Here is an 11027-nt window from a genome sequence, read left to right on the forward strand (position 1 = left end):
TTTAAAGACTGGCTTGGGATTCCTGCCCGTGCTTTGACCTTGCCCGGGCCTGGCTGTCCTTGACCAGATACCAACCCTCCCTGAAACCCCGGCTGCTCCTCCTTAAGGTTGATGCTGGAATCCGAGTTTGCTCCCTACCTTGGGATGTAACCAAGTGGTAGATCCTAAGCCTGCTCTCTGCCCTGGTATCACGCTCGCCAGAGCCCTGTTAGCTGTACGTCCCCAAGACACCCCCCTGTTTGTCACTTTTTGTGCTATAAAAACTTCCCTGTAATCAGATCAGCTGTGTCCTCCCTCTGGCCCTGTTTTTCCGGGTGAGACAGCCGCTGGCCAGCTCTCTCTCTGGTGGACAGTATAAGCTTGCTGTAATGTGGTTTCAAGTGGAGTCAGTGGTCTTTTCTTGGAGTCGTGGTCCAACACCCCTTGGGAGAGGACGTGGCAGTGACACCCTCCTCCCACTTCTGCTTTTTCTTTAAAGTGGGGTAGCCCGGTGTCCCTCCGTGACCCCAGTCTCCTCTCTATTCCTTCCCTCCCCATTCCCCTCTGAACCCCAAGCTCTAGTCACCTGCCTGAGCCTCTGGTTTCTCATCGGCCTCACAGGGTGCCTGCCGATGCTTCCCTACCCCTTTCCAGGGGCGATTTTGACCTGACTTTTCCTGCCTGGGTGGGGGCCCCTTCCTCCCGTGGGACCTCCCTGGCCTCGGTCCCCTCACTCCTGTAGTGGACAGCAGCCCTGCCTGCCTGCCTGCCTCACAGGGCCATGCCTCAGGCCACTCCTGTGCTGGACCTTACGGTGCTGACCCTCCCGGGCCCAGGTGGCTGACTTCCCTGCATCATTAACGCCCTGTCCAGGAAGCAGTGGAGACATTTTGGCCTGGGGGTGAGGCCTGGCACCCCTGGAGCTCTCGCGGCACATTCCTCCTGGTCCCCACCCCACTTGCCCAGGGCCCTGCGCTGTTGGGGTTCTTGCCTTTCACCCCAGACCTGGAGCACGAACTTCACACTTCAAGGCACTTGATGCGAATCGGGTGTGTGCCCTTGGGGTCCTTTGGATCCAAATCGCCACCTGCGTGACTCAGTCGGGGTTTGTGCAGGGGAGGAGCGGCCATCTGACCAGGTCCAGAGTGCCCCTCCACGGTGTCCAGGCTCACGAGGTCCCTGCTGTACTGAGCACTTCCAGATCTGTCATCTCATTTGGCTTTGCCTGTCATTGGTGAGGCTAGAGCGATTGTCACCTTTCTACTGATGGATGAACCAAGGCTCAGAGAGGGCTGGTTGCCGCCCAGGGTCACGCTGGGTTTACTAGTAGAACTGGGACTGGTGTTCTGGATCCCCACTGGGGTCCTGCCCCACCTGCTGTGAAGGGCCCTTCCCCACTCCTTCCCTCCCCGCCACTGTCACTGTCACCGCCCCCTGGGGGGGGCTTACCATCACAGGCCCCTCCCCTGGGTCGCCCCCCCCCACACACAGGGGCCCTCCTGAGTGGTGGTGGGTTCTGAAAGCACTCTCAGACCCACAGAGGGGACTTGGCTGCAGGTAGCCCTGGTCCAGTGGAGAGATGGTGGCACAGTCACGTTAGCACCCTTGGCAGAGAGGAGTGAGGCAGCCCAGGAGAGAGCTCCTACGTGCTGCTCGGAGGAGGCGACCTCGTGATGGGTCAGTTAATGAAGGGAAGAACGCTGGGAAGGGTGTTCCAGCCAGGTGGAACAGCGTGAGTCAAAGCCTGGAGGAGGCAGACTGGACCTCTTGGACAGCGTTGCATTCTGGGAGCAGATCTGAGCTGCCCACACTGGGCTGCCTCGGAATTTCCCAGGGAGCTGAGGAAATGCAATCTGGGCGGCAGTGCCCAGGTGTTCTAGGGCAGTCAGAAGAATCTGCACTTCCTGTGGGGTAGGACCACGGCACCATGGCACCCTGTTCAGGGACCACCTCTGAAGCAGACAGTCCCTGGACAGGCAGAGCAACACCAGCAGGAGGAGTGGGCCTGGCCAGAGCACCATGAAGGGGCTGGGAGTTGTAGGAGGTGCAGCAGGGCTGGAGCCTCGGGGCCTGCCCTGTTGAAGGGTGTGGCTCTCCTGTCCCTGTTCCTGTGACCTGTCCCCCTGCCCTTTTTATTTTTTCTCAGGAGCTCTTGTCACTGAGGCCCGCACTGAGAACTTGGTTGATTTGGTCACTCGATGGGAGTGAGGGTCTCAAGGAAAGTCTCTTGTCTGTTTTGTTCCCTGCTGGAAACTGGCGTCTATGACGTGGAGGCGATACAGGGAGCTTTTTAATTTTAAAAATTAATTAATTAATTAAATTATTTATTTTAGGCGGAGGAGGCCTGGGCACGCTCAGAGGCTGGCAAGAAAGCCGGAGAGCAAGTCTGGGTTCCGTTTTTTCCTTGAAGTAGTAGGCAAGGGGCTTCCTGGGAAGTGGGGGGCGGGGGAGGGAGAGGAAGCGTTACTGAGGCTGGGGTTCAGGTCAAGACCCTCTTTTGCTCACAAACTTCCAGAATCTGCCTACCCTCAGGAATGGGCCATGTCTTGCCTTAGCCTCAAGACACATTAAAAGCCAGCCTCCAGTTGCAACACCTGCAGCTGGACACGCACTGCCCCTGGCCGTACCACCCTATACAGCTGACTCCCAGATCCAGTGCCCAGCTGTCTGGGCTCCCACAGCCTGTCCCTTCTGGTAGGACTTCCTTCCTCCTGCCTCATCACTGTGCTTGTGCCTGCTACCCTGTGAGTCTTGCGGGACAGAGCCAGGTCTGACACATCAGGGCCAGAGCAGGTGCAGGGATGGCTGGGCTCTGCCTGGTTTGGTCGCCCGTTACCAGTTCCCATGCTGAGTGTTTGGCGCCCTCTGCTGGTCCCGCTGGGCACAGCCAACGCTCCTGTGCCACTATTAGCCATTTCTCCTTGGTTCCTTCCTTCCTCCTTCCTGGCCTCCTTCACGGAGTCTTGGCTATCCTGGTCCCTCACCAACATCCCCTTGTCCTCTGTTGAGGACAACCCCTGCCACAACCCTTGTCCTTCCCTCCTGTCTTTAAAATGCCTGTCCCTAAGGACCTGGTTCCCTGTTGTCCTCTCCTTCAGCCTTTCCCCTGCCTGAGGTCAGGTGAGGGTCTTCCTGCTCCTCAGTGCCTGCCTCTTCCAGATGATTGCCCTTTGTGCTCCATAAATCCCTGACATTGTCATTCATGACACCAAGGCCACGCCCTTCTGGATGGAGTACTAGCCCATGCTTATAGTCACCTGCTCCTACTGGGAGGATTCATCACGCATAGAAAGTGTCTTCCTGAGTTTGGGACTCAGTTCTCCACCCTCCCCAGCTAGCCACTCCCTCCAGGCTGCTCCTGACCTTGTCCATACATAACTGTGTCTCCTCCAGAATCTTAGTTTCAAACACCTGCGTCTGACCACTGCTTCTCCAGCTGCCTCCGAGACTGACTTCTCACCTCAGCCTCTTGCTCACCTCCTCAGAGGTCTCACCTCCACTCAGCTTAGTGTCAGGGTCCCGCCTCACTCACCCCAGCTCCTTTGCCCCTGTGTTTCATACTCACAGGGCAAAACCCCCTTCTGCTGGAACCCGGCGGTCCCTCCATCTGCTCCTGCACCCAGGCAGCTGAGCACGACATGAGGGAATAGGTACTCTTCTAGTTCCATAACCACAGACCTCCAGTGGCCCCAAGGCAGCCCCAGGGGCCTGCTAATCCCCGAGTCCATCCCTGCCCAGCTAATTTATTTTTTTTTTATTTTAATAAAAGTTCACATAATAGTTACCCTTTGTAGGCAATATTCTAAACAAGTTATGAGTAGCAGCTCATTTAATTTTCATCAACTCTAGGAGGTACATCCTAGCATTCTTACCATTTTACAAATGAGGAAATAGCAGCAGGTACAGCCTGAGCCATTTGCCCCAAAAACCCATGCCCCCAACCCTAAGCCATGCTGCCGTGGCCCATACTACATCGTTCCTTCTGCATCTCCAGGAACTTCCAGGACCCCCTCCCCAACTTCCTGAAGGCTGAAGCCTCACTTCCTGTTAACTGAGAAAAGAGAAGCAATGAAGACAGAACCTCCGCTAGCTCCCACCTCCTCGCCTGCCAGGCTGAGTCCGTGCCCACCCTGCCACTGTGTGGTGGATAGGTGTCTGTGTCCTGTCCTAGAGAGCTCCCTGAGGGAGCTTCCCCTCACCTTCGGTGCCAGCCTTTCCCTTGGACACCCACAGATGCTATCTCCTACTTCTGAGCAAAGAAACACCCTTTCTTGGCCTTGTGCTCTGGGCACACCTATTTTGGGGGTACATTTTTAAAATTATTTTTAAAACATTTTAATCAATATATAGTTGTTCATAATTTTAGAGTACAGTGAAGTTTTGATGCAAGTGTACAATGTGTAATGATCAAATTTGGGTAATCAGTATACCCATCACCTCAAACAGTGATCTTTTCTGTGTTATAAGAGCATTCAAAAACCTCTATTTTGTTTATTTCTTTTTTGAAGTACTGGGGATTGAACCCAGGGTGCTCTATCGCTGAGCTAATTCCCAGATCTTTTTATTTTTTTACTTTGAGACAGGGTCTCACTAAGTTGCTGGGGCTGGCTTCAAACTTGGGATCCTCGTGCTTCAGTCTCCTGAGTAGCTGGCATTACAGTGTGTGCCACTGTCACGATGGGCAACAGGTGCAACTTACACAGTCGAGGGGGAGAAATAAAGAATTTCCACGTGATTCTGCCCTTTTCAATGCTTTATTCACTCAAATCACTCAATACAATTTCTCTCTTTAGGTTCTTAATCAAGAAAATGACAATCCTGTATGCTAGGCACCGCAATAGACATAATCAATTCACAGCAAACAATTCTAGATTAATTCTAAGCACTGCAAACACTTAATCATGACAGGCTCGTGACAGACATTCCCTCTGCAGGCTGAGCTCAAGTATCAGATCAGAAGTCCCAAGCCTTAGGCTTTAAGTCCAGCAGATGCACACTCACTGGTGATCAGATCAGGAACCAAGGCAGGCTTCTCCTGGGGTGGAGCTGACGGCCGGTTGAGGAGGGTGGCAGAGGGAGAAGTCCTTTACCCACCAGAGTCAAGAGGCTGCTGTAGAGTTAGAGAGCGGTGAGAACAGCGCAGAGGATCAGGCAGATGAGAAGAGTTGGGATGTCAGTCCAGGTCCTCATCAGGTTCTCAGGCTTGTGTGCATCAGTGTCAGCGCTGAATGTCTGTTCATTTTCTCCATCATTTAGACTAGATTGGGGGGCTTCTGACCACCCTTTCAATCCCTATCAGCTGCTACGGGATTTCTCAGTGATGTCATTCATCCTGAGGTTAAAGCACCTGTCAGGTAGTCCTCACCCTGATTTTCTTGCTTTTTTGCTCTCATCAGAGCGAGGGCAACAGGCCAGAGACTTCACTCTGAGTTTGTCAGGGTGGGGAGAAGTGACTTGTTTGTGTCTGAGGGCCATACTGAAGGGCCCCATGGGTGTGCCTGATGAGAATGCAAGTCTCAAAGTGGAGTTTTAGAATGGAGTTGTTTAGGCTAAGGTCTAAGGCCATCTTTACAGTCACCCTGCCTGGCCAAAAACCCCTCTTGTGGCTACTTTGAAACCTACATTATTAGCTATAGTAACCTCATGCTGCCACAGAACCCCAGAACTTATTCCTATTTGCACCCCTCCCCCCACGACCCATCTCCTGCTCCTGTTAGATCCATGGTGGACGCCGTCTTCCTACTGGCTGTCTTCCTTCATTCCCTCTCCATGTACTCTGTCTCCATCGGGCCATTCTGGTGACTGCCACTTTGCTAAATCTGGTTGCCTGATGCTTTCATCTGATCACTTTTCTGTTCTCATGGTGCTCAACCTACAGGTTGCATGTATCCCACCTGGTCTTCTCCTCCCGGCAGGTTCCCTGGGCTGCGATTCACGTTCCCACTGCTGAGGGGATGTCTGGTGAGGTCTGGTGAACCTGTTTCCACGCTGAGCTCTTTCCTCCTGAACTTCCCAGTTCAGTAAGTGATAATTTCAATCTTTCACCATGTCCATGGCCCACTCCTTAAGCTCCCTTCCTCTAAGATTCTCTTCTCACACTGCCCTATTTTATTTGGTACTGGGGATTGAACCCAGCAGCACTTAAATACTGAGCCACATCCCCATCCCTTTAAAAAATATTTTATTTAGAGACAGGATCTCTCCAAGTTGCTTAGGGTCTTGCTAAGTTGCTGAGGCTGGCTTTGAACTTGTGATCCTCCTGCCTTATGTTCCTGAGCTGCTGGGATGACAAAGTGCAGCTCCTCTTCCCCTCTCCTGCTGATACATGGTCCCTCTTCCTTTCTCCACAGTGGTACCATCTCACGTGGTGTGTTCGGTTGTCTGTTTATTACTTGGTTTGCTCTCCTGGAGTGAGGGCTGCACTCCCCCAGGTGGGGATTCTGAGCCTCTTGCTCACTGCTGTCACCCAGCATCTAGAACAGCACTCGGCACATAGTGTGTGCTCAGGAATTGATTGAATCAATCATTAAGTGAACACATCTATCTCTGGCTCGGTGCTGGGGACATCAGGGTGATTTAGACAGGGTTTCTGCTACCACCAAGTGCACAGTTCTGTGACACATATTGGACAGATTTGCAGGCAGCCATCCATATTTGTCACTTTCCAGGGCAGCTTCTATTGAACTTGGGAGGAAGTGGGTTACTACAGAGAGCTGCAGCTTCACCTCCTCACCCGCCTCCCTTCCCACCAGCCACCTCCCCAGAGCTCCATTAGCTCAAGGAAGAGCCCTGGGCTCCTCAGAGGCAGCCCACGGTGGGCTCAGCCCTCCCCTTTCCCTCTGGGCCCTGGGGCTCCAGAGACTTTAGGAAACATCTGGAAAGAGGGTCTGGGCCCACTCTGACTCATAACTGTGTGATGGCAGCAAGGGGATCCCCCCTTCTGGCCTTTGATGTTTTCATCTATTAAACAGAGATGATAATCCCAGCACCCGTGCTCCACGAACTGGGACCAATGACACAGGGAGAGTGAAGAGGTTTTATGGGCAAAGAGGAGTTATAAATAGACACGGAGAGGCGTCGTGCTTACCTTACAACTCCAGACAGGACAGGGCTGCAGAACCCATGTGTCAGGACTCCCTGTAATTTGGTTGGGGTATATACCCTAGAATTTGTTCTGTCAGATGTAATGAAGTTCCTATTAAGTTCTGATGACATTCTTCATAGAAATAGAAAAAGTGGTCATGAAATTCATTTGGAAAAATAAAAAGCCCAGAATAACCAAAGCAATCCTCAACAAGAAAAGGGAAGCAGGAGGCATCACACTATCAGACCTTAAATTATACTACAGAGCTATAGTAACAAAAATGGCATGGTATTGGCACATGAAGACCAATGGTACAGAATAGAAGACACAGAGACAAACCCACATAAATACAGTTATCTCATACTAGACAAAGGTGCCATAAACTTACATTGGAGAAAAGATAGCCTTTTCAACAAATGGTGCTGGGAAAACTGGAAATCCATATGTAATGAAATGAAATTAAACCCCTATCTCTCACTCTGTACAAAACTCAACTCAAAGTAGATGAGGACCTAGGCATTAGACTAGAGAGCTTGTGCCTACTAGAAGTAAAAGCAGGCCTAAATCTCCTTCATGTTGCCTTAGGAAACGAATTTCTCAACAAGACTCTTAAAGCGCAAGAAGTAAAATCAAGAATCCATAAATGGAATGGTATCAAACTGAAAAGCTTCTTCTCATCAAAGGAAACAATCAAGAATGTGAAGAGAGAGCCTACAGAATGGGAGAAAGTCTTTGTCACCTGCACCTCAGAGCATTAATCTCCAGGATATAAAAAGAACTCAAAAAACTCAACACCAAAAAACCCCAAATAACAAAATCAATAAATGGGCAAAGGAACTGAATATATACTTCACAGAAGAAATATGAACGGTCAACAAATATATATAAAAAAAAAGTTCAACATCTCTAGCAATTAGACAAATGCAAATTAAAACTACACTGAGATTTCATCTCACTCCAGTCAGAATGGCAATTACCAAGAATACAAGTAACAATAAATGTTTGTGAGGATGTGAGGGACAAGCCACCCTCTTATATTGCTGGTGGGACTGCAAATTGGTGCAACCACTCTGAAAAGCAGTATGGAGATTCCTTAGAAAACTTGGATGGAACCACCATTTGACACATTTTTCCCCCACTCCTCAGTATATATTCAAAGGACTTAAAATCAGCATACTACAGTGATGCAGCCACATCAATGTTTATAGCAGCTCAATTCACAATAGTTAAGCTCTGGAACCAACGTATATGCCCTTCAACAGATGAATGGATAAAGAAAATATGGTACATATACACAATGGTATATTACTCAGCCATAAAGAAGAATGAAATTATGGCATTTGTTGGTAAATGGATGGAACTGGAGATTATCGTGCTAAGTTAAATAAGCCAATCCCCCCCAAGCTAAAGGCTGAATGTTTTCTCTGAAAATCAGATTCTAACTCACAATAGGTGGGGGACAGGGAAGAGTAGAGGTTTTCCAGATTGGACAGCGGGGAATGGGGTCAATGGAAGGGGGAAGGGAGTGGAAAAGACAGTAGAATGAATCAGACATAACTTTCCTATGTTCATTTATGAATACACAACCAGTGTAACTCCACATGAAGTTATACTCCATGTATAAATGTATTCTACTGTCATGTATAACTAAAAACAACAACAACCCCCCCCATAAAAACCCAGAATTTTTTCTTTCAATGTAGAAGTAAACATTATACATGCTCACGTGCCATGCCTCAGGTATCATTTCATTGTTTGAGTGTCCCTGAGGGTCCACTGTAATGGAAGGCTTGGTCCTCAGGGTGACACTGTTGGGAGGTGATGAAACCTATGGTGGAGGTGGGGGGCGTGAGAGGCTTTTAGGTAATTGGGGGCGTGTCCCTCAAAGGGATTATGGGACCCAAACCCCTTATCTCTCTCTCTGCTCTTGTTGGAGTCATAAACATTTTGCTTCAATACGTGCTCTCTGCCATCTGCCAGTCTCACCAGAACTGATCTAATCAGCAAGTGCCATGCTTTGAATCTACAAAACTGTGAACTAAATAAACCTTGGCTCTTGATAAATTAGTTGCCTCAGAAATCTCATTGTTGTCAGGTGAAGCTGACAGATACATTATTAACTACTTTATTGAAATGTGATCATAACATACTGTTTAAAAGTTATTGATGTTGGATATCTTTCCCTATGGGTATATAAACACCTATTTCATTCTTTTTTGGGGGAGAGTACCAGGGATTGAACTCTTGGTAACTCAGCAACTGAGTAACATCCCCAGACCTATGTTGCATTTTATTTAGAGACAGGTATCACTGAGTTACTTAGCGCCTAGCCATTGCTGAGGCTGGCTTAGAACTCGCGATCCTCCTGTCTCAGCCTCCCAAGCTGCTAGGATTACAGGTGTGTGCCACCATGCTTTGGCTCATTCTTTTTAATAGATGCAAAATATTCTGCACACCAATAAACTAAAATCTGCCTCTCTATTGGGTGGATATGTGAGTTATTGAACCATCGGAAGAATTCAGTGAAGGCAAACGGAAGTATTTGACACCCTGGCAGATCAAAGTGAAAGTTTTATCGCAGTAGACAGTTATGCTAGGAGAGGAAAGGGGAGCCTCTGTGTATGCATGTGCTGCAATCAGAGCCCAGAGTCTAAGGTGGTGACAGAGAGAGAGAGGTTGCAAACTGAGCCCCAAGGAGTATTGGCCAGAGGCCCTGTAGCTCCCAGCAGCAGGACTAGATGCAAAGTTTCTCTCACGTAATGCCTGGGCTTCTTATGCCCTCCACCATCCATAATGAGTCACCAATGGTTTAAGAGCTGAGCTCAGCCTTGGGTTGCAACAGGGGTAGAGCACTTGCCTAGCATGTGTGAGGCACTGGGTTAGATTCTCAGCACTGCATAGAAATAAATAAATTAATTATTAAAGGTCCAGTGACAACTAAAAAAATATTTTAAAAAAAGAACTGAGCTCACTCATTATTATTCAGAATTGGCTTCTTTCTTTTCTCCCTCCCTCCATGGTATTGGGATTAACCTCACACAGGATAGACAAATGCTATAACCACTGAGCCACACCTCCAGTCCTTGGAAGTTCTTAGGAATGAGTGCACTCCTGTCCTTGACCCCTCACCCCGCCTGGGCCATTGGCTGGCTCAGGCTTGTCATCTGATGATTGTGGTGTAGTGGATACTATTAGATTATGTTAGGCCACCGCACACTTCTGTTGCCCTCACATTTTTACAACGATCATTTTTATAACATTAATACCTTTTTGTCCCCTTGCCTAATTATTTCCTTGGGATAAATTCCTAAGCAATAAAATTGCTAGGTTGGACCATATGCACATTTTCTCAGCTATTAAAGAAGCAAAATGGAGAGCCATAAATAGATACAAAGCCATAGGAGATCTGAGTCACTAAGTTGTCATTTCTAATTATTGGAGAAAAGATGGGTTACTTGGGCTAGCTGTCTGGAAGAAATAACCCCACTTCCTCTTCTTTTTATTTTTTTTCCCCTTTGGTGGGGAAAGATTGCGATTGAACCCAGCACTACTTTACCACTCAGCTACATCCCCAGTCCTTTTCATCTTTTATTTTGAAACAGGATTTTGCAAACTTGCTGAAGCTCTTGTTGAGCTGCTCAGGGTGGCCTCAAATTTGTGATCTTCCTGCCTCTGCCCCCTAGGTTGTTGGGGTTACACATCGGGCAAACCCCATTTCTTTTACAAAATAAATTCAAATGAAGTCAAAATACTAGAAAAAAGTTTTTAAAAATAATTTTTATATGATCTTGACAAAAGGTAGACTTTCTAAGCACAGTGTAAAATTCACAAGTCATTAAACACAAGACTGATAATTGGACTGGGTAAAAATTAATTTTGAGAATTATTTTGAAATCTGGTCTTGCTAGATTGTTGAGGCTGACCTTGAACTTACAATCTTCCTACTATAGTCTTCCAAATTGCT

This window comes from Ictidomys tridecemlineatus, chromosome 11 (assembly GCF_052094955.1).
Source record: "Ictidomys tridecemlineatus isolate mIctTri1 chromosome 11, mIctTri1.hap1, whole genome shotgun sequence".
NCBI classification, from domain to species: domain Eukaryota; kingdom Metazoa; phylum Chordata; class Mammalia; order Rodentia; family Sciuridae; genus Ictidomys; species Ictidomys tridecemlineatus.